Raw genomic sequence first — 27,954 nt, 5'->3', positions numbered from 1 at the left:
GGCCGACTGTCCGCTCCATAGTGGAGCGCAGGATGGCGCTGGGATCCCCGCCGATAGATGCTGTGCGTTCCACTGTGGAACGTGCCGAGATTCTCGCCGGAAGGTGCATTCCATTGTGGAACGCACAGGAAGTTACATTACAGGCCACTTACCGGAAGTGGCCGTGCGTTCCACCCTGGAACGCATGGCGATCCGGCCGGTCTTAGGCCCCTGATTATGGCTCTAAGCCGGAACACAGGATAAAGAAAGTAAGAAAAGTATATCTGGCCAAGATAATTTATTAATGCACAGGAGGGAGGTGGTCCTTATGTCCATTATAATCATTGATCCATCTAATATTGGAGAAACTTTTACTTCCTGTTTCGGGCCCTCCTCCCTTGGGACGCCACCCCCATGTGCTTTTGTATCCTATTTAAGCGTCCATTAAAGGGGAAGTACACACAGTGGGACTATCTCCTCCTGAAGTACTGGAGACCTCTGTCAAAAGACCCCTGAAGGTAAATTTGGGATATCTTAGTATAGTGCTGGTAATACTAATTAATTTTACTTGGATTGATGATCTGGTCTAAACCAAAATTGGATAGGGAAGAAATATTTACTTGTGTATAGGGTACTGTCTACAAGCTTAATACTAGAGATGGGACGGGGGATTCGTCGAATCCACGAATCCCTCGAATCTTGCTGGATTCGTGGGATTCGTGGACTCGAATCCAGACGTAATTTGCCTGAAACGAATCCGATGAATCTCGTGGGAGGGACTGGGAGGCGGAGCTGGGGGCCGGTGCGTTCACTGTGCTCCGGCCCCTCCGCTCCAGTAGTTATATAATGTGTAATTGTGATTAATAATCATGCTGCCCCCTCTGTGTGTAGTATTACATTCAATAAATCTTACTTACAGCCGGCTACTGCTATCGTAACAGGCCGGCCGGGCAGACGAGCGGCAGCGTCACTGACTGACGTCACCTGCTTGCGCCGCTTCATTCATAAAGCAGGCGGCTCAGGCAGGTGACGTCAGTCAGTGACGCTGCCGCTCGTCTGCCCGGCCGGCCTGTTACGATAGCAGTAGCCGGCTGTAAGTAAGATTTATTGAATGTAATACTACACACAGAGGGGGCAGCATGATTATTAATCACAATTACACATTATATAACTACTGGAGCGGCAATGGGGGGGGGTCTGTGGATGACACTGTTAAGGGGTAGGTGGTGGGTCTGTGGATGGCACTGTTATGGGGTGGGGGGGTCTGTGGATGGCACTGTTATGGGGTGGGGGGGGTCTGTGGATGGCACTGTTATGGGGTGGGGGGGTCTGTGGATGGCACTGTTATGGGGTGTGGATGGCACTGTTATAGGATGGGGGGTCTGTGGATGGCACTGTTATGGGGTGGGGGGGTCTGTGGATGGCACTGTTATGGGGTGGGGGGGTCTGTGGATGGCACTGTTATGGGGTGTGGATGGCACTGTTATAGGATGGGGGGTCTGTGGATGGCACTGTTATGGGGTGGGGGGGTCTGTGGATGGCACTGTTATGGGGTGGGGGGGGTCTGTGGATGGCACTGTTATGGGGTGGGGGGGTCTGTGGATGGCACTGTTATGGGGTGTGGATGGCACTGTTATAGGATGGGGGGTCTGTGGATGGCACTGTTATGGGGTTGGGGGGTCTGAGGATGGCACTGTTATGGGGTGGGGGGGTCTGTGGATGGCACTTTTATAGGGTGGGGGGGGTCTGTGGATGGCACCGTTATGGGGTGGGGGGGTCTGTGAATGCCAGGGGGAGAGGTGAGAGGCACTATGATACTACTGGCACATTGGGGGGAGGCACTATGATACGGGCACATTATGGGGGGAGATGGCACTATGATACGGGCACATTATGGGGGGAGATGGCACTATGATACGGGCACATTATGGGGGGAGGTGGCACTATGATACGGGCACATTATGGGGGGAGATGGCACTATGATACGGGCACATTATGGGGGGAGGTGGCACTATGATACGGGCACATTATGGGGGGAGGTGGCACTATGATACGGGCACATTATGGGGGGAGATGGCACTATGATACGGGCACATTATGGGGGGAGATGGCACTATGATACGGGCACATTATGGGGGGAGGTGGCACTATGATACGGGCACATTGGGGGGGAGATGGCACTATGATACCGGCACATGGGGGGAGGAGAGAGGCACTCCGCACTTGATACTGGCACATGATTAGGGGGGCATCTATGGGGACACTTACTGGCACATTATCGGGTGGCACTGTGGGGGCATCTACTGAGGCCACAAAGAAGGGGTATTTTATATGGGGGGCTCTGTGTGGTACTACTATTATCAGGGGTAGTTTCTGCAGTATAGTATTGGGGAGCACAGCGGCACAGTATTGGGGGTGTTAGGATGATTTGTCCAGAAGATGGGAGGATGATGGAAAAGTAGTAAACTAAGATTTTTTTTTTTTTTGTCAAGCTGCAGAGATGAAAAATGGCTGAAAACTGGTGTCTGGTCTGAAGGTCTGAAAGGAGAAGATGAGGAAAGAGAACATCTACAAGAGACGACACTGGATGTAAGAGGTATGTGGCTGTATTACCCTGTATGTTTTGTAGTGATAGGAGCAGGGGTCATCGCGGTCATATAGGGTGCGACCGTGACTGGGAGGTGGAGGTTCAGACAAACTGACGCGGTCTGACTTTGTTTCTTACACCGTGCGTTCACACAATTATGTACAGGATTCGTAGGATTCGAGATTCGAAAGATTCGATATATTCGAGAACCTTTTCGGATTCGGATTCGAAAAAATTTGGATTCGTCCCACCTCTACTTAATAACTAATAGTTTGACTTTCAATTGGAACCACACTGCACTGGTTATTCATAGTGTGGTTGTTCTTATACCTGGTCCTGTCTGGATATAAATTTTTTATGTATTAGAATATGTGCTTATTTATATATATATATATATATATATATATATAAATATATATATGTTTTTTTTTTGTGTGTATTCAGTTATTCTATATGTCTTATTCTTTTCTTAATACCCCTGAAGAAGGAGGGTTGTGAGACCTCCGAAACGCGTTGGGATATTTGTATTTTTCTACTGCAATAAACTGCATTTGATCAGAAGCCTTATCGTTTGGCGGCCATCAATTGATACCATCTGATATGCGATCCTGGCTAGGGGGGCAGTTGGTCACGGGTGTCTTGAGCTTTATCCTGTGACTACCCCCCTGTGAAGTAAGTACTCTAACTTTCAGAATCACCAACCTCCTCTTAAGGAGATTATTCTGTATCATCACCATCATCTGGTGTAAGGGGGTATTACTTACCACACCTATCTCCTCCATACTCTTGGGCGTGGCGCCTACTATAGTGTTTTCTTTTTTGAGTCACATCTGGTTGGATCCATTCAGTTGGTTTTGAACCACCAGACGAGATTCATCCAATACTGGTATGTGTCTGTTGGGATTGAATTTTTTTTTTCATTTCCCTTTAACACTTGTGCTGCCTTCCCTAAATAGTTACTGAACGGCACGTAGACGGTGGTGCTATTTTATTTTTCTTTATCCACACTAGCATCTTCTCCACCCCTCTGGCGCCTTTTCCCCAGGGCTAATAACCCTGGTGGAATCACTCAACCTCTTTTTTCTCTTCTCCTACTGCGTAGTATTTGTAGAACCCAGAAAACTTCACTAGAAGGTATTATTACATTCTGAGGTAACATCTTGTAGCCTCTGGCAGCAAAAATGGACTGCCTGCTGATATGGCAGATATTGTGATGCACTAAGATTATACTTAGAACATATTCAACAAGTGTAGAGATGGGCGGTACAGCTGCGCGAACTCAGAACCTTTCAAACAACAAGCAGAGTATAGCAAAATCCACTGGTTCTCCTGTTCATATACACTTACGGTGGTGCACAGCTGAGAAGATAGATGTATATGAAAAATAACAACGAAGAAAGAAGTCAGCGGCACTCACCAGTGTACTGTATCAAATCGATGCTTTATTTCATCAAAAACATGGCATGGGGCAGACAGACAACTGCATGCTGTTTGGTGCGTGCAGTTGTCTGTCTGACCCATGCCATGTCTTTGTTGAAATAAAGCATCGATTTGATACAGTACACTGGTGAGTGCCGCTGACTACTTTCTTCGTTGTTATTTTTCATATACTTAGAACATAGTTCAGTAAACGTAAGATATCTACCCTCTGAAGCCTGTAGAAGATCTAGAAAAGTACATATTCCTCCCTGTCGCTATCTTTCAAAGAATTTATCCTGCACCCCTTGGGGAAATTCTGGATGTTTCCAGAGACTTATCACCCTCAAAGCTAGAAAAGGCATCCCAATCCCATTTATTTATGTACCTCTCTCCAAGCTATCATAATATCTCTAATAATTATCGAGGATTTTAAATGGGTTGGTATAGCAGATCTCCTCGTGTGTAACAGATTTACCAATGGTAATGGGGACGCTCACCGTTGTTCCAATAGAGTAGTTAGAATAGTAATGGGTATGATGTATACAGTCGATGCAGTGTCTGAATAAATAGGTTATATTGTATAATCTCAGGTTGGCACATTTAGTCCCCCCTTGCTTCTAGGTAGCATAAGTTTAGTCAAAGCTATCCGTGGCCACAAAAAAAAATGAAAAAGCGGATTGAAGTGCCTTAATATCCGAGTGCTTTAACAACATTGGTAGCATCTGAAGACGATAGAGTAAATTTGGGAAACACACCATCTTGAGTAGATGACATCTACCCGTAAGGGACAGTGGGAGGTTCTTCCATCTCTGTAGATCTTTAGTTGCAATAAAAAGTATGTGAACCCTTTGAAATGATATGGATTTCTGCACAAATTGGTCATAAAATGTAATCTGATCTTCATCTAAGTCACAACAACAGACGACAGTCTGCTTAAACTAATAACACACAAAAAATTTTATGTTACCATGTTTTTATTGAACAAACCATGTAAACATTCACAGTGCAGGTGGAAAAAGTACGTCTTACACACGGGACAGTTCAGATCTGTTGGGGAAGATTGATGGTATCCATGTTCAATCTGACATGCTACTAGTAACATGTGATGTTAAATCTTTGTACACATCAATCAGACACAAACATGGCATGGCAGTATCGAGATTTTTGCTGATGAGCAACCTGGATACTAAGATTTGCAAATTTCTGGTAAGAGCTATTAGATTTGCCCTGACCCATTTATTTTTATTTTTTTAAAAGAAACATTTTATCTCCAGCTACGAGGGACTGCCATGGGGGCGGCCTTTGCGCCATCCTATGCCAATCTCTTTCTAGGATACTGGGAAAGAGAGATTTTCAAGGCGACCCCTGCTAAAAACATTGAGAAGGTCCATTTTTGGACAAGATACATTGATGATGTCCTTTTAATATGGCAGGGTTCTGTTGTGGAATTGGAAAAATTCATTATGGGACTAAACCAGAATTAATATAACATCAACATACCCATAAACAAAGTAATAATAAGATAGATTTTTTGGATGTCGAGTTGACGATTGATACAAATGGACATATTCAGACAGATCTGTTCAGGAAGCCTACAGCGACAAATACATTGCTACATGCCACTTCAGCTCACCCACGACATCTTATCAATAACATCCCTGTGGGACAATTATTATGTCCAAGACGTATCTGTTCGGAGGAATATACTTTCAGGAGACAAGCAGAGGAGTTATCTACTAGGTTTCAGGATAGGGGTTATGGTAAGAAGGCAATCAGGAGAGCCCAAATTCGAGTGCTAATCGGGATGAGTTATTACATGTGAAGAAACCCATGACACAATTTGAAGTGATAAGATTTATTGCCACCTTTAATTCTAGATCTGAACAGATGCGAGAAATCTTGAAGAAATATTGGTCGATCCTTCTATCCGAAAGGTGTTTGAGAAAATATTTATCTGCACAACCGGCAATAACCTACAGAAAATCCAAAAAGTCTGAGGGATACGTTGGTCCGGAGTTATCAAAGAGGTGAGCAGCCTGGGAAAGCCTTTAGTTCCAAGGGCCCGAAATGGGGATGCTCCTCATGTGGGCGATGTGTTGCATGCTCAAATATAATAAAGTGTGATTCTTTCCAGGATGCTATGGGACAAACGACTTACAAAATCACTCACAAGATATATTGTTCTACCATTGGTGTGATATACCATGCCACATGCCCATGTGGGAAAATATATATTGCAATGACTACAAGGGAATTTAAAAGAAGAGTACGTGAACATGTCCGGGATATTGCTTCTGCAGCGGATGAGGAGTTAATTTCACACCTCAAACAACTGCCGAGACACTTTAAATTGAAAAATAACAGCGATCCAAGTGGGTTGAAGATTAGAGCAATAGATCGGGCATACCAGACAATTAGGGGTGGAAATTGGAAGAAGACCCTCGCACAGAAGGAAACCATGTGAATTCATAAATTAGGTACTTTATTTCCTCAAGAATTTAATGAATATAACAGCTATGTACCCTTTCTGTAATAAGTCTCCTTTTGTTTATGTGTTCTTTTTGGTTGTACTTTTTTAGTTGTTTTGGAGTAATAATCCCTTCTGGTTAAGTTATGTATTTAGAAAAATAGGTCCCAATATTAAAGATACTACAATTGTAGTTTCAAAATACACCTATGGAGCGTCAATAGGAAGACCCTTGATTAGTAATAACACTGGGTAGCCAAAAACACTCCAGATACAAAAATTAAAGTGCTCGGCGGCACCTAAAAGTGTAACCATTGGTCCTACCTCTCCAGTAGATACATTCCTTGTACAGCAATAGCCTTGCCGTTAGTATATGATAACAGTCTTCCGAAGCTACAAAGGATGACAAGGAAGGGTTAGGAAAGCTAGCTACCTTGCCCTAAGAATACCCTGCAAGGTCCTACACTAGCCCTGATCACTTATTCACGGATCCACGCGACCAGGTGCTACAGAAACCTAACCCTGGAATTGGTGCGCCCTACTGAGCCCTCTCCTGTCTTATCCCTACATGCACGTTTCGCTTTATGATGAGTAAAAAGCTCATCAGGGGACACGCAAGGGAGCTGCGGGCTATTTGGTAACCGGGGCGCATGGAAATAGATACCAGCCGTGCCACCCTGATACCAAAAAAGTTGTCCAAAGCTAAGATAAGGCTTCAATTGGACATAATAGCAATAATACAGGAGGAGGACAATTGATAAGAGTCTCCTTCCTCCTTAAAGAGCAATTATCAAGCATAGACTTGATATTGTCTACCGTGGCGGTGAGTTCCGCCACCATTTTAAAACGCGAACCTCATAACGAGGCTTGGCTAGTGTTCGCCTCTACCGCATTACGCTGCGTGTCATGCCAGCGCATGCGCGGTCGGATATTTCAGCATGACTGAAAGGCGAAGCGCTGGGTGGACGACGGTGAGTATAGTGACATCATCACGTCCGATCCCATCGATTCACGCGAGATCCGAATGACTTGGTTGCCGGGCGACCGGGACGCTCTCCTCGGCTCCTGTCATAGGCGCGGCCGCTGATATGCAGTCGCGCCTCCTATGTAAATGGAATTTATGGCAAAATAGATATAATTAGGGTTAGTTGAATATGTTGGCCCAATAGAGCCACATGGAGGGAGATATGGGGTAAGAATAGAAACCACCAGAGGTGCCATAACATTGCAAGGCAGTCATGTTACATCAATACATGTGGCAGAGAATGGCACAAGGTGGCACCATGGGGAGAGGGAAGAGGGGAGGATAGGAGACAGAGGTTCAAATAACGGTAGAATCCATCTAAATAAAGCAGCTGAAATTTGAGCTGCTCGTTCAGGCCCATGGGTGAAACTGTGCGTAATGTAAAAATCCAGCGGCCTTCGTGCTGGAGTAAAATACGATCCCAGTCCCTGCCATGGAATGGGTGTCTAACTTTTTCAATTCCCATGGCCTTTAAGCACCTTGGGTTACCCTGGTGACAATTGTGGACATGTCTGGATACCACCGTGTCCCTTCTGTTCTCGATGTCACCAAGGTGCTCGCCCAGTCGTCTACAAAGTTCCCGTCTAGTCTTCCCTATGTATTCAATACCACACTCGCAGCTGATTTTATAAATTACTCCTTGAGTCCTGCAGCTGATAAAGTCCCTAATAGGGAACGTTTGTTTTAAGTTAGAACTGTAGAATGTTTTATCTGTCCGTACCATAATGCAAACTATGCAGCCACTGCATCTAAAAAAGCCAATTGGTCTACGATCCAGCCATGTTCCCTGCTGAGGAGCGGGGGTGAAATGGATGTGGACAAGAACGTCTCTCAAGCTATTGCCCCTCCTAAATGTAATCTGCGGATACTCATGTATATCCGGGTCCATTAGGAGAATGGGCCAATGCTTCATTAGGATCCCTCTCGTACGGTCAGCACAGCCATCAAATGTAGCAATCAACCAAATCTTTTTGTCATCTGCAGCTTTCTCTTTTGGTACCAATAGGTCTGAGCGAGCTGTCATGGCGGCCCCTATGGTAGGCATTCCTAAGTACATCGTTCGGATATCCTCTACTACGAAACCTGGCCCTTTTAGCGCAACTTAAGAGGGGTGGGATGGATACTACTCCAATGTAGGACGGAGTTGGTGGAAGTCTGCTTCCTAAAAATTGTGGTTGACAGTTCGTCTGTCCCCTTTCTGGAAATAGATATATCCAAAAAGGGAAGATTGTAAGATTGTCTGTGCTACACCCCTATGTAAACCTCAGGCCGATGTCATTATTTAGATTCTCCACAAAATTTGAGAAGGAAAGTTTGGCATCGTTCCAAATGACAAATACGTCATCAATGTAACGGGCCCACAATGTTACGGGCCCGGTACTTGACGACATTGTATTTGTAAAGACCCTGGTTGCTTCCCACCAGCCCAGGGGCAAATTAGAATAGGCTGGCGCACATGAACAATCCATTGCTGTGCCCCTGAGCTGGTGGTAAAGCTTCTTACCGAAAAAGAAGTTATGGGTAAGCAAGGAGCCTTATGATGAAGTCATTGTGTGAAGAATACTGACGTCCCCTCATGCTTAAGTACTACCCAACTGCTCATAGACCAGCTGCATGTGGGAGTATAACGCCTGAACATGAATACTCCCTAGGATAGCCTGTCGTTCTATGGTTATGCCATCTAGTCTCCTTAGCAAAACCATGGTGTCCCTAACATATGATGGAAAGGACACCATGAAGGGCATTAGGATTTTGTCTATATAAACCCCTAGATTCTGGCTGATACTGCCAATTCTGGAGACAATTGGCCTACCTTTTAGTGGGTTAGTCCCTTTGTGAATTTTGGGCAGGCTGTAAAATGTGGCGTTTACTGGACTTTTAGGGTATAGGAAATCATATTCCTCATGGGAGATGAGTCTTTTTACTTTGGCCTCCTGGAGGATATCTCTGAGTTCTATCAAGTGTGATTCCGTTGGATTTGATGTTAGCAACTCATAACTGTTACTATCCTGTAATATCTGCTAACACATTTTTTTGTAATCCTCAGAGTTCATGATCACTGTGTTACCTCCTTTATCGGAAGGTTTCACAGTGATTGAGGTATCATCCTTCAGGGCAGTGATTGCCTCCCATTCTTCCTTGGTACAATTAGCTGTTACAGAAGATGGGGCCACCTTAGAAAGGTCTGCTGTCACGAGTTGGAGGAAGACATCCAGACAAGAAATTTCACTGGAGGTTGGCATCTTGGTACTCTTATTTCTGAGTGAGGTAAACGGACCCTCACCTTTCAGACTGTTGTCAACCTCCTCCAAACCGTGCAGCAGCCTAACATCAAGCAACATATTAGTCGGGATACCTAACTCCTGACACAGCCGCTCGTCCTTATTTGTAAAGAACTTGTGCCATCTTAATTTACGGACTTATAGATGTAAGTCTGTAGTCCAAGTAAATGCATCAAAGCGGCGTGTCGGGACAAATGATAAACCTTTACTAAGAACGGCCATTTCTGTATCAATGTCCTATGGGATAGGTTTACTACTTCAGGGCCTGTTGGTCCCGCTCTTTGGCTCGATTTCTCAAAGAGTATGTGACCGCTTGGTCAAAAAAATTCTGCGATTGACCTCGTCCCCTTCCACCTCTTCCCCTACCTCTTCTGTATGAATTTTTGTTATTCCTGATAGATGTGCCTGTTTGTTCACATTCACTATCTGAGAGGTCAGTCTCAGTAGTAGACAATTCAGATATAACCTCTCTTATAGTAGCCTTCTTCAATACGGTATAAGCCTTATTCTCCTTAAATTCCACCAGGTCCTTGGTAAACTGTCTGTGCTTACTTACGTTCTCTCAGATAGTATTGGTATTTCTCAATAGATGTCTGTAATTGCTTTTCCTTATTGATGAAGTCAGGATCCTGGGAGAAAGTTTTAGTAACCTCAATCTGGACTTTCAGTTTCTCCCCCAGACTTTCAAGATTAATTCTCTCCTCTTCAAGCAATAATGTCATAAATTTTAGTGAGCTATCAGTGGCTAGTTGTTCCCACCGATTACCAAAGCTGTGGCTCCTCTGTCTATTAACAGGAGTAAGTGAAATTCTTAGGCCCCTAGAGACAATACCATGTTTAATATAGTTGTCCAAACTTTGTACCTCCCACCAGCTCGACAGATGTTCCTTCTACAGTTTGTTTAATTCTTTAAATGCGGTTTTAAAGGTGGGGTGAACCTTTTCTGCACATAAGACTTTTCAGAGAACACCTCCCTCGCCTCATCCAACCATGACTCTGTGTTCAGGCCAACAGCCAAAAAACCCGCCATACCAAGACTAATCAAATATGAATAAAAAATAAGATAACTTGATAACTGAAACAGACCACCTGAATCATATAGCAGAAGTGGAGGCCGTGGGAATTGAAAAAGTTGGACGCCCATTCCGTGGCGGGGACTGGGATTGTATTTTACTCCAGCACGAAGCCCGCAGAATTTTTACTACATTACGCACAGTTTCACCCATGGGCCTGAACGAGCAGCTCAGTTTCAGCTGCTTTATTTAGATGGATTCTACCGTTATTTGAACCTCTGTCTCCTATCCTCCCCTCTTCCCTCTCCCCATGGTGCCACCTTGTGCCATTCTCTGCTTGGCATACATGTATTGATGTAACATGACTGCTCTGCAATGTTATGGCACCTCTGGTGGTTTCTATTCCTGCCCCGTATCTCCCTCCATGTGGCTCTATTGGGCCAACATATTCAACTAACCCTAATTATATCTATTTTGACATAAATGCCATTTACATAGGGGGCGCGATTGCATATCAGCGGCCGTGCCTATGACAGGAGCCGGGTTGAGCGTCCCGGTCACCCGGCAAACAAGTCATTCGGATCTCGCTTGAATCGACGGGATCGGACGTGGTGATGTCACTATACTCACCGTCGTCCGCCTAGCGCTTCGCCCTTCAGTAATGCTGAAATATCCGACCGCGCATGCATGGGCATAACACGCAGCGCAATGCGGTAGGGGCGGGGCACTAGCCAAGCCTCGTTATGAGGTTGGCATTTTAGACAATATAAAGTCTATGCGCAATTGCTCTTTAAGGAGGAAGGAGACTCTTATCAATTGTCCTCCTCCTGTATTATTGCTATTATGTCCAATTGAAGCCTTATCTTGGCTTTGGACAACATTTTTGGTATCAGGGTGGCACGGCTGGTATCTATTTCCATGCGCCCCGGTTACCAAATAGCCCACAGCTCCCTTGCGTTTCCCCTGATGAGCTTTTTACTCATCATAAAGCGAAACGTGCATGTAAGGATAAGGCAGGAGAGGACTCCGTAGGGTGCACCAATTCCAGGGTTAGATTCCTGTAGCACCTGGTTGCGTGGATCCGTGACTAGGTGATCAGGGCTAGTGTAGGACCTTGCAGGGTATTCTTAGGCAAGGTAGCTAGCTCTCCTAACCCTTCCTTGTCATCCTTTGTAGCTTTGGAGGACTGTTATCATCTACTAACGGCGAGGCTATTGCTGTACAAGGAACGTATCTACTGGAGCGGTAGACCAATGGTTACACTTTTAGGTGCCACCGAGCACTTTATTTTTGCATCTGGAGTGTTTTTGGCTACCCAGTGTTATTACTAATCAAGGGTCTTCCTATTGACGCTCCATAGGTGTATTTTGAACCTACAATTGTAGTATCTTTAATATTGTAACCTATTTTTCTTATTGCATTATCAATAAAGGTTAAGTTTTAAACCGATCATCTCTCCACTTCTGCTATACGATTCAGGTGGTCTGTTTCAATTATCTAGTTATCTTATTATTTATTCATATTAAGTTATGTATTTGATTGTTTTTAATTATAATATATAAGTAATTTTCTTCTCTTGTCTTTTGTATTTTTAAAGGTATATAGGTAGTAATCCGGTGGCATGGATAGGAATATGGGATTAATCTATGAGGACTTTTTTTTAATCTATGATACATGGACAGCTATTGTTTTGGGATAATTGTAATTTATTATACATAATATTTTATATATGTAAGATAACATGCACTTTTTTTATTTTATGAATTTATTTACCTATTTATTTATTTTTCACTACATCCTGCTTGATTTTAAGTATACATTCATGGTATATCATTAATATAATAGATATATGGGTATTCGTGTTTATACTTATTTTGTCACAATCATTTATCACTTTTCACGAGTGCCACATGTGTCACTTTTCACTATTGATTTAAAGTAGTTGGGGCTATGCATATGTGCACATATGGTTATTTGCATGTATGCAAGGATTTTGTTCACATTTTCATTCTTTAATTAATTATTATACTTATATATGTACTTATGTTTTGCATCACAATGGTTTATCACTTTAGGAATATTATAATTATTGATATTATGTCAACATAATTGATGACTTTTTTATTATTTCTTTTTTTTGCTATCCATGGGATAATGGTTCTTGTTTAGTTTCTTATCATCATGAGATATATATTAAGCCGTCGGACCCCACTTTTTATGGGATATACAAACCGGATTCCAAAAAAGTTGGGACACTATACAAATCGTGAATAAAAACTGAATGCAATGATGTGGAGGTGCCAACTTCTAATATTTTATTCAGAATAGAACATAAATCACGGAACAAAAGTTTAAACTGAGAAAATGTACCATTTTAAGGGAAAAATATGTTGAATCAGAATTTCATGGTGTCAACAAATCCCCAAAAAGTTGGGACAAGGCCATTTTCACCACTGTGTGGCATCTCCCCTTCTTACAACACTCAACAGACGTCTGGGGACCAAGGAGACCAGTTTCTCAAGTTTAGAAATAGGAATGCTCTCCCATTCTTGTCTAATACAGGCCTCTAACTGTTCAATCGTCTTGGGCCTTCTTTGTTGCACCTTCATCTTTATGATGCGCCAAATGTTCTCTATAGGTGAAAGATCTGGACTGCAGACTGGCCATTTCAGTACCCGGATCCTTCTCCTACGCAGCCATGATGTTGTGATTGATGCAGAATGTGGTCTGGCATTATCTTGTTGAAAAATGCAGGGTATTCCCTGAAAGAGATGGCGTCTGGATGGGAGCACATGTTGTTCTAGAACCTGAATATATTTTTCTGCCTTGATGGTGCCTTTCCAGACATGCAAGCTGCCCATGCCACACGCACTCATGCAACCCCATACCATCAGTGATGCAGGCTTCTGAACTGAGCGTTGATAACAACTTGGGTTGTCCTTGTCCTCTTTGGTCCGGATGACATGGCGTCCCAGATTTCCAAAAAGAACTTCGAATCGTGACTCGTCTGACCACAGAACAGTCTTTAATTTTGCCACACTCCATTTTAAATGATCCCTGGCCTAGTGAAAACGCCTGAGCTTGTGGATCTTGCTTAGAAATAGCTTCTTCTTTGCACTGTAGAGTTTCAGCTGGCAACGGCGGATGGCACGGTGGATTGTGTTCACTGACAATGGTTTCTGGAAGTATTCCTGAGCCCATTCTGTGATTTCCTTTACAGTAGCATTCCTGTTTGTGGTGCAGTGTCGTTTAAGGGCCCGGAGATCACGGGCATCCAGTATGGTTTTACGGCCTTGACCCTTACGCACAGAGATTGTTCCAGATTCTCTGAATCTTCGGATGATGTTATGCACAGTTGATGATGATAGATGCAAAGTCTTTGCAATTTTTCGCTGGGTAACACCTTTCTGATATTGCTCCACTATCTTTCTGCGCAACATTGTGGAAATTGGTGATCCTCTACCCATCTTGGCTTCTGAGAGACACTGCCACTCTGAGAAGCTCTTTTTATACCCAATCATGTTGCCAATTGACCTAATTAGTGTTACTTGGTCTTCCAGCTCTTCGTTATGCTCAAATTTACTTGTTCCAGCCTCTTATTGCTACTTGTCCCAACTTTTTTGGGATTTGTTGACACCGTGAAATTTTGAATCAACGTATTTTTCCTTTAAAATGATACATTTACTCGGATTAAACGTTTGATCTGTCATCTACGTTCTATTACAAATAAAATATTGACATTTGCCATCTCCACATCATTGCATTCAGTTTTTATTCACAATTTGTTTAGTGTCCCAACTTTTTTGGAATCCGGTTTGTATTTGTTTGGATAAACCTGTGTGGCGTTAAAATATCCCTACAGTATCCCTTAGGGTATAATATATGGTGTCTGTATTACTGAAGATCACATGACGGTGTCATATGATGTGGTTTGAACACATGGTATCTGCATTAGTGAGGATCACATGACAGCATCATGTGACGTGGTTTTGAAATAGGTCTACAATAACTGGGTGACCTCAATATAATCTAAAATTATGTTTAGTAATGATGTCCTCTGGTAGTAATAGTTTTCCATCCCCTATATAACGCCTCCTTTGTTATATATTTCAAAGGATTGTCATCCGGTATGAAGATAGCGGTCACATGACTTACACATGTGACGGTCGGGTAACGGAGCATGCACTAACAGGAACGGGGGCCATTTTGGATAGTGGTGTTTGCCCCATATACGATCCCGTGATACTGTGAGCAATACCCAATGCTTCAATTAACATACAAAATGGCTCTGATGTGATAGGATACATAGGAGGATCAGGGGTGGGATTAGTGAAACCCGGGAACGCGGGACACTGTGGGATACTGCACGCCATACAGGTGATTTATGTTATTAGAAATTATCTATCTATATAATTTGGCAATCACCCCACTCTCCCTCACTTTCCCTTGACAAAGCCAATCAGCGAAACCCGTTGGGTAGGTGAGGGACACTGGGATGGGAGACAGTCGGGTGGATCTTGGTATCCCTAAGGCTGGATATGTACCTGCCCTTTATGTAATTTGTACTTACCTTTTGTGGTGAATGGGCTTTTTTTTTTATAGGAGGTTTGATACTTTAGCTATCTATGCTCTTGTACTTATGATATGTATGTTATAACACTGATACAAATGCCCTGTATCATCAATATAATCCATTTTATGTAATCGATACTTACCTCTTGTGGTTAATTGGACTTTTTTTTATACTCAGCTGGTCCAACAAGTATACTATAGCTACGGTATTTGTGCTTTTGTACTCACGATATGTATGCTATACCCCTGATATAAATGCCCTGTACTACCTATATAATGTTATGTCACCAATAGAGGAAATGACTACTGATATGTACAGAGTATGAAATTTGGCCAGCCCCTTTCCAGTTGTCCCTGCTTCATCTACGGTGTGGATTTCTAAATGTTTTTTAATACTTTCATGTGATATTAATAAAGATATATATTTTTTAACTATATACTTGGTTTTGACTATTTGATGATCTGGGCATACACATTTTTATGATAGGTGATATATGTTGAGTTAGCTATCGCCCAGTAAACCAATTAACAGTTAAGGGATTAGAATTGAGTGAGGGACCCTCTACCACCACTCCGGTCCCACTTCCCGTTTTACCAAATCAGGCTATTAACTTGTCGAGGATTCTGTTAGGAGACCCCAAACATCAATATAGAGTCGCCTCACCTCAGACCAATCTGAACAAAGTCCAATCCTGTAGCCCAGTGTTACTGGTGTAATCTAGGGGCTTCAGCATCTCCCTTTAGATTAGGCAGGACAGCCTAGTGTGCCCCATCAACGATGCCTGGGATGCATCTTCATCTACCTTTGTTCCATTGGTTCGTGGCTCCCTCGGTCCTTCTCTCCTGATTTTGAACTCCACCCGATGGGAAAGACTGGTAGTTTGTCTGGTCTCTGGCTTTTTGTGACGCACCTTACATGCGGTCATCCCCCAGTGCTTTAGATGCCTGTTCCGGGTTGGTGTACATCGTCCACAAACCATCTGGGTTAAAGATTCTAAGGGTAGCTGGATATAGTAAAGTAAATCTGGTGTTCTTGCGATATTATTGAGAACTGATAGATTTTGCGTTTTCTAGTGACCTCTGCCGAGAAGTCTCCAAACAAGAGGATCTTCAGTCCCTGTAACACTCTAAGCACAGCCTCTTTGTCCATATAGTCAAGGTAGCGTACTATAACTTGTCTTGGTCTAATTGATGATATTTCTGAGCTACGAAGATCAGTACCAACTCTGTGTGCGTGCTCCACTTTACAATGGAGCGAAAGTCCCAGTGCACGTGGTAGCTCCTGTTCACATAGTTTGAGCAGTCCCCCTGGAGGGATGGATTCCTGAAGACCTACTAACCTTAGGTTGTTACAGCAGGATCTGTTCTCTAAGTCCTCCAGTCAGTCCCAAAGCCTTTTGTTGTCTTCCAAGGTGGCTTGTAGCTTGTGTAAAATAGATTCTGTGGTATCTTCCACCACTTGGATCCTCTCCTCCACTGCTTCAATGTGTAGGAAAGTTATGCTGTATTTGCTGCATGTCGTTAGTAACCAGTGCGGCTAGGGTTTCGTGCAGAACAGAGGCCAAATGAGTGGCCACCTCAATGGCAAGTTTTTTGTAGTCCAGATGGGTGGCAGGTGATAGCTGGGAATGTTCCACTGGTAAGCTTCAACCATATCTGGAGCCAAAGAAAGTGTTTTAGGCTCTGCTTCTCCCTGCAGGCTCAGTGCCATGTTTGATGTTTCAGAGTCTTCGGGCGGAGGCGGGGGCGCCTGTTTGCTCTTGATTTTCTTGCCCCATTGTCAGAGGCATATGTCAACCAGAAATCAGAAAGCATAGTTTTAAAATCTTCGGAGTGGAATAAGTATGAAGGGAAATGCCATCTCTTAGAGGAATAGGGTCAACTCAAAAATAACAGGTGCATGGTCTGAGATAAAAATATCCATAATTCGGGATGATTTCCGAAGGTGAATGGAGGTATGTGGGATCAGCCATTATTCTCGCATGAGAATTGTGAGCAATGTGTGTAATTAGAATCTGTGGAATGCAACAATCCCCAGGGATCTACTAAATCTAGGTGATCAATAAGTGTTTGAATAGCGTTTGCTACAGTAATGGGAGAAGATGCACGCTGTTGAGCTCTATCTAGTAGCATATCATGAACATCATTAAAGTCCCCCCCACTATGACATTGCTTACATACCAGCTGGCTATAGCCATCAGAAGCAATGCAAAGAATATCCTATTGGTAGCATTAGGAGCATACACATTTACTAGACAATAAACTGTACCTTCAATATTAACCTTCACCAGGAGATACCTGCCTGCTGGGTCCTCAAAAGTATGCAATATTTCATGTTGGATCAGTGAGCTAAACAAGATAGTTACACTCCTCATTTTCCTAGAAAAGGAAGCTTCAACACAGGTTGGGAACCTTTTGTTACATAAATAAGAATGATTTCCTTTGACCCAGTGGGTTTCCTGTAAAAAACAATGTGTGATTTAAGTTTATGCAGAAGGTTCAACACATTTTTACGTTTAACTGGAGTATTAAGGGCGTTAACATTCCAGGTACACCATGTTAGGATGGAGAGGGTGGACGTAGTAACGTTGGTAGTACTCGCCATTTAACCAATACCACTAAGTGGCCAAAATTGATATAAATGCGAAGAAAAGGATTGGGAAGAAAACCCGCCCCAGCGAGCAGGCATCCCTCCCTTTATGTGAGCAATCAAAAAATAACAAGTTATCACTATGCTGCCTGTCAGCGCCTGAGAGCAGCACCATGGTAACATAAAACAGAACATACTGTAATGCAAACTCCATGACCGGAGTTCAGATTAGGCAAACAAATCAAAGCAAGCAAAGTAGTAACTTTACACCAAAAGTCATAAGTGACCCCGCTTTTAAGTAGGTGCGATAGGAGAGGTGGGTGTAGCTCGACCTGAAGTATGAAAATGGGCTAGAGCCTTCTGGGGATCGTTGAACAACCACATTTTGTCGCCCATGGAGAATCAGAGGGTGGCGGGATATTAAAGATGAAATCGGATTGATTTGTCCAGTAGAAGCTTACAGACAGGTTTAAATGCTCTATGTTTTTCCGCCACTGTTGAAGAGAAGTCCTGGAATAGTAGGAGCTTGGAATTCTCGTAGTTGACTGCAGAGACTTGGCGAAAGGCAGTCAAGATTCTGAGTTTATCCTGATAGTTGAGGATCCGAAAAATAAGAGGTCTCGGTTTAGAGGAGCTGTCGGTGCGTGGGGGGGCCCACTCCGTGGGTGCGTTCCACCGGTATTTTATGAGGAGTCTCTCAACTTTAGTTCCTGAGGTAGCCATTCAGAGGTGAACCATAAGAGTTCATTGAGACGGACAGATTCAGGAACTCCAATAAGACGCAAACAAAAGCAACTAAAGAGAAGTACTGAGGTGCTGAATATATGACACTTATAGCACATATGGATTAAGTTCCTCGATATGCAGATCCAGTGGAGGGCAATGTGAGGGCTCTTGCACACGACCGTATGCCCTCCGAGACATACGGTCCGTGAGTGGACCCTATGTCCCGGAGCGGCATTGATCGTGCGCACGGGAGCATATCGCATCATAGATTACAATGATGCGGTGAACGTCGGGAACGCCAGCAGGACTATTGTTCCGCACTCATATGATCTTATGAGTGCCGGACAATAGTGCCGCGGGCGGCCTGACGTGCACAGCATCATTGTAATCTACTGTATAATGCTGTGTGCTCCAGTGAGCATGATCAATTCTGCTCCAGGACATATGGCCCGCTCACAGACAGTATGTCTCAGAGGGCATACGGTCGTGTGCAAGGGCCCTTATGAGGTCACGTATACTTGGGTACAAATGGTAGACCAGCAATATGCAGGTATATATGCCCTATTGAACAATCAGAGGGATTTCATACAGCTCCCCCCTAGTTCAGTGGTAGATAGTGGTAGTGCAGACTCTGCTAATATAGTGCCAGTACAACGTGGGCAACAAGCAGCCTGTGGCTATAAATCAGAAAATATAAGGCAGAGACCAACTCTACTGGAGTAGAAACAGTCCTTCCTGACCACGCTCTAATATTAATGGTGCAAAAGTAGGGGTGCGCCTGCCAGTATTCCCATCCAGCTAGTGGAGGCGTTATGTGCCCCTGTGATACCCCTCAATCTCACCCAGTCCTGTGGCACAGCCAGAGGGAGGCAGCAGTCTTGTAGTTGTGAAAGTGCAGCAGCGCTGGATGATAAGTATGGAGGTAATAGCGGGCGGGTCAGCGCAGGCCGCAGTAGTGAAGGTGGTCTCTGGGGCTTCCAAGGATGTAGGAAAGCCGGGCTAAGTGGTTCTCACCCTTGTCCTTATCTGGACAGTGGCCACCTTCAGTACCCGGCGGGGAAAGCGTGGGACAGCCTTCTCTGAGCGGTGAGTCTGGAGCTCGTTTAAGATGCGGCCATTGCGCTGCGCCACCTCCCGGAAGTCCCAGGATCCTACACCTTGAGGTTCATGGGAATTCAGAGGCACCAGCACCTTCAAATACCCGTTTGCTGCTGTGTAATGGCATTTTCGCAGCTGCTCTCTTAATCCAATGAAATTGTCTGACAGAAACCTTCGTAACTTTATAAGTACAAACCCATCTGTGCTCTGAATCAGCCGGAAAATCTCTTCACAGTAAGGTGATCATGCTTAAAAAGTTTTTGTGAAATATCTAATGTTTTCATACCTTGTCCAAGGCATTGCACTATTTGACACTTTTTGGCAGTAAAGAGATCCTTTTTCTTTCACATATTGCTTGAAATCTGTGGCCTGCTTAATAATGTGGAATGTTCTTCTTAAAGAGCACCTTAATTAGGCTTACCTGGCAAACTAATTATCACAGGTGTTTGAGATTTACTTCAGGGAACCAAAGAGCCCTGAGACACAATACCACCCATGAGCTTAATTGAAAAACCAAAATATTACATCTTTATGACACAAATTGAATTTGCATAATAAATTGGAACGTGGGGAATGTATGTGAAAGACTGCAGTTTAAAATGAAAATTTTTACAAGAAAATGACAATTTTCTAAAAAAATTCATAGATTTTTTATTTTTTTATACAATACGTGATGAAAAAAACTGTCAGAATTACTTGAATGTGCAAAACCTTTACGTAGTTATTCTCTGCTAAAGTGACATACCAGATTTCCAAAATCCGGCTTGGTCATTAACTCCTTTCTGACCGCCTAACGCACAGATGCGTCCTGGCGGCGGTCGATTCATTCCTCCTGGACGCATCCGTGCGTCATCTCGCGAGACGCGAGATTTCCTGTGAACGTGTGCACACAGGCGCGCACGTTCACAGGAACTGCAGGTAAGCGAGTGGATCTACAGCCTGCCAGCGGCGATCGTTCACTGGCAGGCTGTAGATGCGATTTTTTTAACCCCTAACAGGTATATTAGACGCTGTTTTGATAACAGCGTCTAATATACCTGCTACCTGGTCCTCTGGTGGTCCCTTTTGCTTGGATCGACCACCAGAGGACACAGGCAGCTCTGTAATAAGTAGCACCAAGCACCACACTACACTACACCCCCCCTGTCACTTTTTTAACCCCTGATCACCCCATATAGACTCCCTGATCACCCCCCTGTCATTGATCACCCCCCTGTAAGGCTCCATTCAGATGTCCGTATGTGTTTTACGGATCCACGGATACATGGATCGGATCCGCAAAACACATACGGACGTCTGAATGGAGCCTTACAGGGGGGTGATCACCCCATATAGACTCCCTGATCACCCCCCTGTCATTGATCACCCCTCTGTAAGGCTCCATTCAGACGTCCGTATGTGTTTTACGGATCCACGGATTCATGGATCGGATCCGCAAAACACAAACGAACGTCTGAATGGAGCCTTACAGGGGGGTGATCACCCCATATAGACTCCCTGATCACCCCCCTGTCATTGATCCCCCCCCTGTCATTGATCACCCCCCTGTAAGGCTCCATTCAGACGTCCGTATGTGTTTTACGGATCGGATCCGCAAAACACATACGAACGTCTGAATGGAGCCTTACAGGGGGGTGATCACCCCATATAGACTGTCATGCCCCACTCTGACGATGTGCGGAGGTCGGCCAGGATAACAGCACGAGTTTAGTATTTGTTTTGGTGCCGTGCTGGATCCGCCTCTCATCAGGTGCACTGGGTGGAGTCATTAGTTTAAATGATCTCCAGCTAAGTGCTCTGAGCGGATTATACTGATCATTTTGGTCTGGGAAGTTTGGCGTCACTGGTTAGAGGGGGCTTCTCACCCCGTTACTGTGTATACAGACTATAAGAATTGGCTAACCTGCAATCTGCCAAGCGTCTGAACCCTAGACAGGCCAGATGGTCATTGTTTTTTACCAGGTTCAATTTCGTGGTTACCTTTCGCCCAGGGGTCAAGAACGTCAAGGCAGATGCCTTGTCTCGCAGCTTCCCCGGGGGAGGTGATTCAGAAGATCCAGCGCCGATTTTGGCAGATGGAGTGGTAGTCTCCGCTCTGTACCTTGAATTAGAGATGGAGATATTGGGAGCTCAGGAGGGGGCTCCTGGTTCGTGTCCCCCAGGGAGGTTGTTTGTTCCTGAGGGCCTACGTTACAAGGTGTTCAAGGAACATCACGATACTGTTCTCGCTGGACATCCTGGTGGTAAGTCCACCTGTGATCTGGTGTCCCGGAGGTTCTGGTGGCCTGGGTTGCATAAGAGTATTGAGAATTACGTGACAGCTTGTGAAACCCGAGCTCGGTCAAAGGTTGCTCATACTCGACCGCCTGGTTCACTTCTTCCATTGTCTATTCCATCTCGTCCTTGGACGCATTTGTTCATGGACTTTATTACGAACCTGCCGAGTTCCTCCGGGAGAACAGTGATTTTGGTGGTAGTCGACCGTTTCAGTAAAATGGCTCACTTTATACCACTAACAAGTCTGCCTAACGCTAAGACTCTTGCACAGATTTTTGTGGATAATATTGTGGTATTCCTTCGGATGTGGTCTCTGATAGGGGCACGCAGTTTGTCTCCAGGTTTTGGAGGGAGTTCTGCTCTCGACTTGGCATTCAACTTTCTTTCTCGTGGGCTTTTCATCCACAGTTGAATGGTCAGACGGAGCGTACCAATCAAAACCTGGAGACCTACTTGAGGTGCTTTGTGGCTGAGAATCAGGAGGACTGGTCCTCATTCTTGTCCTTAGCAGAATTTGCATTGAATAACCGTAGGCAGGAGTCCACGGGTAAGTCGCCATTTTTTGGCGCATACGGTTTCCATCCTAAGTTTGGTACCTTTTCTGGGTCTGGTTCCTCCGGGATGCCAGAGGAGGAGAGATTCTCTTCTGCCTTGTCCTCTATCTGGCGGAGGATTCAAGGGAATTTGGAGAGGATGGGTGAGAGGTATAAACGAATGGCTGACAGGAGACGTGTGACTGGTCCGGACCTGTGTGTGGGTGATCTGGTGTGGTTGTCCACTAGGAATATCAAGTTGAGAGTGCCATCTTGGAAACTGGGTCCAAGATTTGTTGGTCCGTATAAAATTTCTGCGGTGATCAATCCTGTGGCATTTCGACTGGATCTGCCGCAGACTTGGAGGATCCATGATGTCTTCCACAAGTCTTTACTAAAAAAAATATGTTAAACCGGTGGTACCATCACCATTGACTCCTCCTCCTGTTCTAGTCGAGGGAAATTTGGAGTTCGAGATCTCAAGGATTCTCGACTCGAGAGTTCTGCGGGGTTCCCTCCAGTACCTGGTGCACTGGAGGGGATACGGTCCTGAGAGGATGTGGGTTCCGGCGTCAGATGTCAACGACAGCCAACTGGTGAGGGCCTTTCATAGGTCCCATCCGGATAAGGTTGGTCCAGGGTGTCCGGAGGTCACCCGTAGAAGGGGGGGTACTGTCATGCCCCACTCTGACGATGTGCGGAGGTCGGCCAGGATAGCAGCACGAGTTTAGTATTTGTTTTGGTGCTGGATCCGGCTCTCATCAGGTGCACTGGGTGGAGTCATTAGTTTAAATGATCTCCAGCTAAGTGCTCTGAGCGGATTATACTGATCATTTTGGTCTGGGAAGTTTGGAGGGAAGGTTGCCTGTCAGTTCCTGCTCTCAGAAGATGAGTGTCATTTCTAGTTTGGTTGTTTGTGTCATCTATCCCATCCAGGTTCTGTGCGAGCAGGCTGCTCCTAACTCCCCACTTCACCATCTCAGGGAGTTCAGGGTTTTGTCAGTCCAGGCTGGAGGACACAGCACACCTACCTTCAAGGTCTGTCTGTGGGCTGAGCAGTACAGGGAAAGAGGTCAGGGATAAACTAGGAGGTGACCTTTCCCCTCTCTCTCGTCCAGAGCCTGGTTGGTGTGTTATCTTTTATACTGAGGGCACGTCCGCCGTGACATAGACTCCCTGATCACCCCCCTGTCATTGATCACCCCCTTGTAAGGCTGGCTCCATTCAGAGGTCCATATGTGTTTTGCGGATCCACGGATACATGGATCGGATCCGCAAAACACATACGGACGTCTGAATGGAGCCTTACAGGGGGGTGATCACCCCATATAGACTCCCTGATCACCCCCCTGTCATTGATCACCCACTTGTAAGGCTGGCTCCATTCAGAGGTCCGTATGTGTTTTGCGGATCCACGGATCCATGGATCGGATCCGCAAAACACATACGGACGTCTGAATGGAGCCTTACAGGGGGATGATCACCCCATATAGACTCCCTGATCACCCCCTGTCATTGATCACCCCTTGTAAGGCTGGCTCCATTCAGAGGTCCGTATGTGTTTCGCGGATCCACGGATCCATGGATCGGATCCGCAAAACACATACGGACGTCTGAATGGAGCCATACAGGGGGGTGATCAATGACAGGGGGGTGATCACCCCCCTGTCATTGATCACCCCCCTGTAAGGCTCCATTCAGACGTCCGTATGTGTTTTGCGGATCCGATCCATGGATCCGTGGATCCGCAAAACACATATGGACCTCTGAATGGAGCCTTACAGGGGGGTGATCACCCCATATAGACTCCCTGATCACCCCCCTGTCATTGATCACCCCCCTGTCAGGCTCCATTCAGACGTCCGTATGTGTTTTGCGGATCCGATCCATGGATCCGTGGATCCACAAAACACATACGGACCTCTGAATGGAGACTTACAGGGGGGTGATCAATGACAGGGGGGTGATCAATGACAGGGTGGTAATCACCTCATATAGACTCCCTGATCACCCCACTGTCATTGGTCACCCCCCTGTAAGGCTCCATTCAGACATTTTTTTGGCACAAGTTAGCGGAAATTGAAATATATATATATTTTTTTTCTTACAAAGTCTCATAGTCCACTAACTTGTGACAAAAAATAAAATCTCACATGAACTCACCATACCCCTCACAGAATCCAAATGCGTAAAATTTTTTAGACATTTATATTCCAGACTTCTTCTCACGCTTTAGGGCCCCTAAAATGCCAGGGCAGTATAAATACCCCACATGTGACCCCATTTTGGAAAGAAGACACCTCAAGGTATTTTGTGAAGGGCATGGCGAGTTCATTTAAAATTTTATTTTTTGTCACAAGTTAGTGGAAAGGGAGACTTTGTGAGAAAAAAAAAAAATAAATAATTTCCAATAACTTGTGCCAAAAAAAAAAAAATTCTATGAATTCGCCATGCCCCTCATTGAATACCTTGGGGTGTCTTCTTTCCAAAATGGGGTCACATGTGGGGTATTTATACTGCCCTGGCATTTTAGGGGCCCTAAAGTGTGAGAAGAAGTCTGGGATCCAAATGTCTAAAAATGCCCTCCTAAAAGGAATTTGGGCCCCTTTGCGCATCTAGGCTGCAAAAAAGTGTCACACACAAAGTCTCATATTCCACTAACTTGTGACAAAAAATAAAAACTTCCATGAACTCACTATGCCCATCACGAAATACCTTGGGGTGTCTTCTTTCCAAAATGGGGTCACTTGTGGGATAGTTATACTGCCCTGGCATTTTAGGGGCCCTAATGTGTGAGAAGTAGTTTGAAATCAAAATGTGTAAAAAATGCCCTGTGAAATCCTAAAGGTGCTCTTTGGAATGTGGGCCCCTTTGCCCGCCTAGGCTGCAAAAAAGTGTCACACATCTGGTATCGCCGTACTCAGAAGAAGTAGGGCAATGTGTTTTGGGGTGTCTTTTTACATATACCCATGCTGGGTAAGAGAAATATCTCGGCAAAAGACAACTTTTCCAATTTTTTTATACAAAGTTGGCATTTGACCGAGATATTTATCTCACCCAGCATAGAAACATAGAAACATAGAATGTGTCGGCAGATAAGAACCATTTGGCCCATCTAGTCTGCCCAATATATCTGAATACTATGGATAGCCCCTGGCCCTATCTTATATGAAGGATAGCCATATGCCTATCCCATGCACGCTTAAACCCCTTCACTGTATTTGCAGCTACCACTTCTGCAGGAAGGCTATTCCATGCATCCACTACTCTCTCAGTAAAGTAATACTTCCTTATATTACTTTTAAACCTTTGCCCCTCTAATTTAAAACTGTGTCCTCTTGTGGTCGTTTTTCTTCTTTTAAATATGCTCTCCTCCTTTACCGAGTTGATTCCCTTTATGTATTTAAAAGTTTCTATCCCCTCTGTCTCTTCTTTCTTCCAAGCTATACATGTTAAGGTCCTTTAACCTTTCCTGGTAAGTTTTATCCTGCAATCCATGTACTAGTTTAGTAGCTCTTCTCTGAACTCTCTCTAGAGTATCTATATCCTTCTGGAGATATGGCCTCCAGTACTGCGCACAATACTCCAAGTGAGGTCTCACCAGTGTTCTGTACAGCGGCATAAGCACTTCACTCTTTCTACTGCTTATACCTCTCCCTATACATCCAAGCATTCTGCTGGCATTTCGTGCTGCTCTATTACATTGTCTTCCCACCTTTAAGTCTTCTGAAATAATTACTCCTAAATCCTTTTCCTCAGATACTGAGGTCAGGACTGTGTCAAATATTCTATATTCTGCCCTTGGGTTTTTACGCCCCAGGTGCATTATCTTGCACTTATCCACATTAAATTTCAGTTTCCAGAGTTCTGACCATTCTTCTAGTTTTCCTAAATCCTTTTCCATTTGGCGTTTCCCTCCAGGAACATCAACCCTGTTACATATCTTTGTGTCATCAGCAAAAAGACAAACCTTACCATCGAGGCCTTTTGCAATATCACTTATGAAGATATTAAACAAAATCGGTCCCAGTACAGATCCCTGTGGAACCCCACTGGTAACATGACCTTGTTTTGAATGTTCTCCATTGACTACAACCCTCTGTTGTCTGTCACTCAGCCACTGCCTAATCCACTCAACAATATGGGAGTCCATGCTCAATGACTGCAGTTTATTGATAAGTCTTCTATGTGGGACAGTGTCAAAAGCCTTACTAAAATCTAGATATGCGATGTCTACTGCACCTCCACCGTCTATTATTTTATTCACCCAGTCAAAAAAATCTATAAGATTTGTTTGACATGATCTCCCTGAAGTAAACCCATGTTGTTTTTCATCTTGCAATCCATGGGATTTTAGATGTTCCACAATCCTATCCTTTAATAGGGTTTCCATTAATTTGCCTACTATTGATGTCAGACTCACTGGTCTATAGTTGCTCGATTCCTCCCTACTACCTTTCTTGTGAATGGGCACGACATTTGCCAATTTCCAATCTTCCGGGACGACTCCTGTTACTAATGATTGGTTAAATAAATCTGTTAACGGTTTTGCCAGCTCACCACTAAGCTCTTTTAATAATTTTGGGTGTATCTCATCAGGCCCCTGTGACTTATTTGTCTTCACCTTAGACAGCAAAGATACATGCATCAAACGATTTATTAGTCATTCTTTCTAGTGGAGGTCCTTCTCCTTTTTCTTTTGTAAAAACTGAACAGAAGTATTCATTAAGGCAGTCGGCTAGCCCTTTATTCTCTTCTACATACCTTCCGTCCTTTGTTTTTAATTTAGTTATTCCTTGTTTTAATTTCCTTTTTTCATTTATATATCTGAAGAATGTCTTATCCCCTTTTTTCATAGACTGAGCTAGTTTTTCTTCTGCCTGAGCTTTAGAAGTTCTTATAACTTGCTTGGCCTCTCTCTGCCTAATCTTGTAGATTTCCTTATCTTCATTGCTCTGGGTTTTTTTATAATTACAAAATGCTAGCTTTTTATTTTTAATGATTTGGGCCACTTCTGCTGAGTACCACAGTGGTCTCCTCCTTTTTTTGCTTTTACTGACAAGTCTAATGCAATTTTCTGTTGCCTTCAATAATGCACCTTTTAAGTAGTCCCATTTCTCCTGGACTCCATGTAATCCGTTCCAGTCTGATAAGGACTCATTTATGACTAATTTCATTTTTGAAAAGTCTGTTTTTCTAAAATCTAAAACTTTTGTTTTTGTGTGGTGGGACTCTTTCACAGTTCTTATATTAAACCACACTGACTGGTGATCACTAGATCCCAAGGTTTCGCCTACAATGACATCATATACCGAATCCCCATTTGTGAATACCAAATCCAAAATGGCCTCCCTCCGGGTTGGCTCCTCAACCACTTGTTGTAGAGA

The 27,954-nt window shown here is 44.2% G+C and overlaps 1 protein-coding gene across 2 annotated transcripts in view; it reads right to left on the bottom strand.

Moving 5' to 3' along the window:
* PGAP1 (post-GPI attachment to proteins inositol deacylase 1) overlaps positions 1-27,954 on the bottom strand; it is a 1,296,519-nt gene that overhangs the window by 321,314 nt on the left and 947,251 nt on the right. The gene's annotated exons all lie outside the window — the stretch shown is intronic.

Source organism: Bufo bufo, chromosome 7 (genome assembly GCF_905171765.1).
Source record: "Bufo bufo chromosome 7, aBufBuf1.1, whole genome shotgun sequence".
Classification (NCBI taxonomy): Eukaryota; Metazoa; Chordata; class Amphibia; order Anura; family Bufonidae; genus Bufo; species Bufo bufo.
This window is presented reverse-complemented; position numbering and strand designations above follow the sequence as displayed.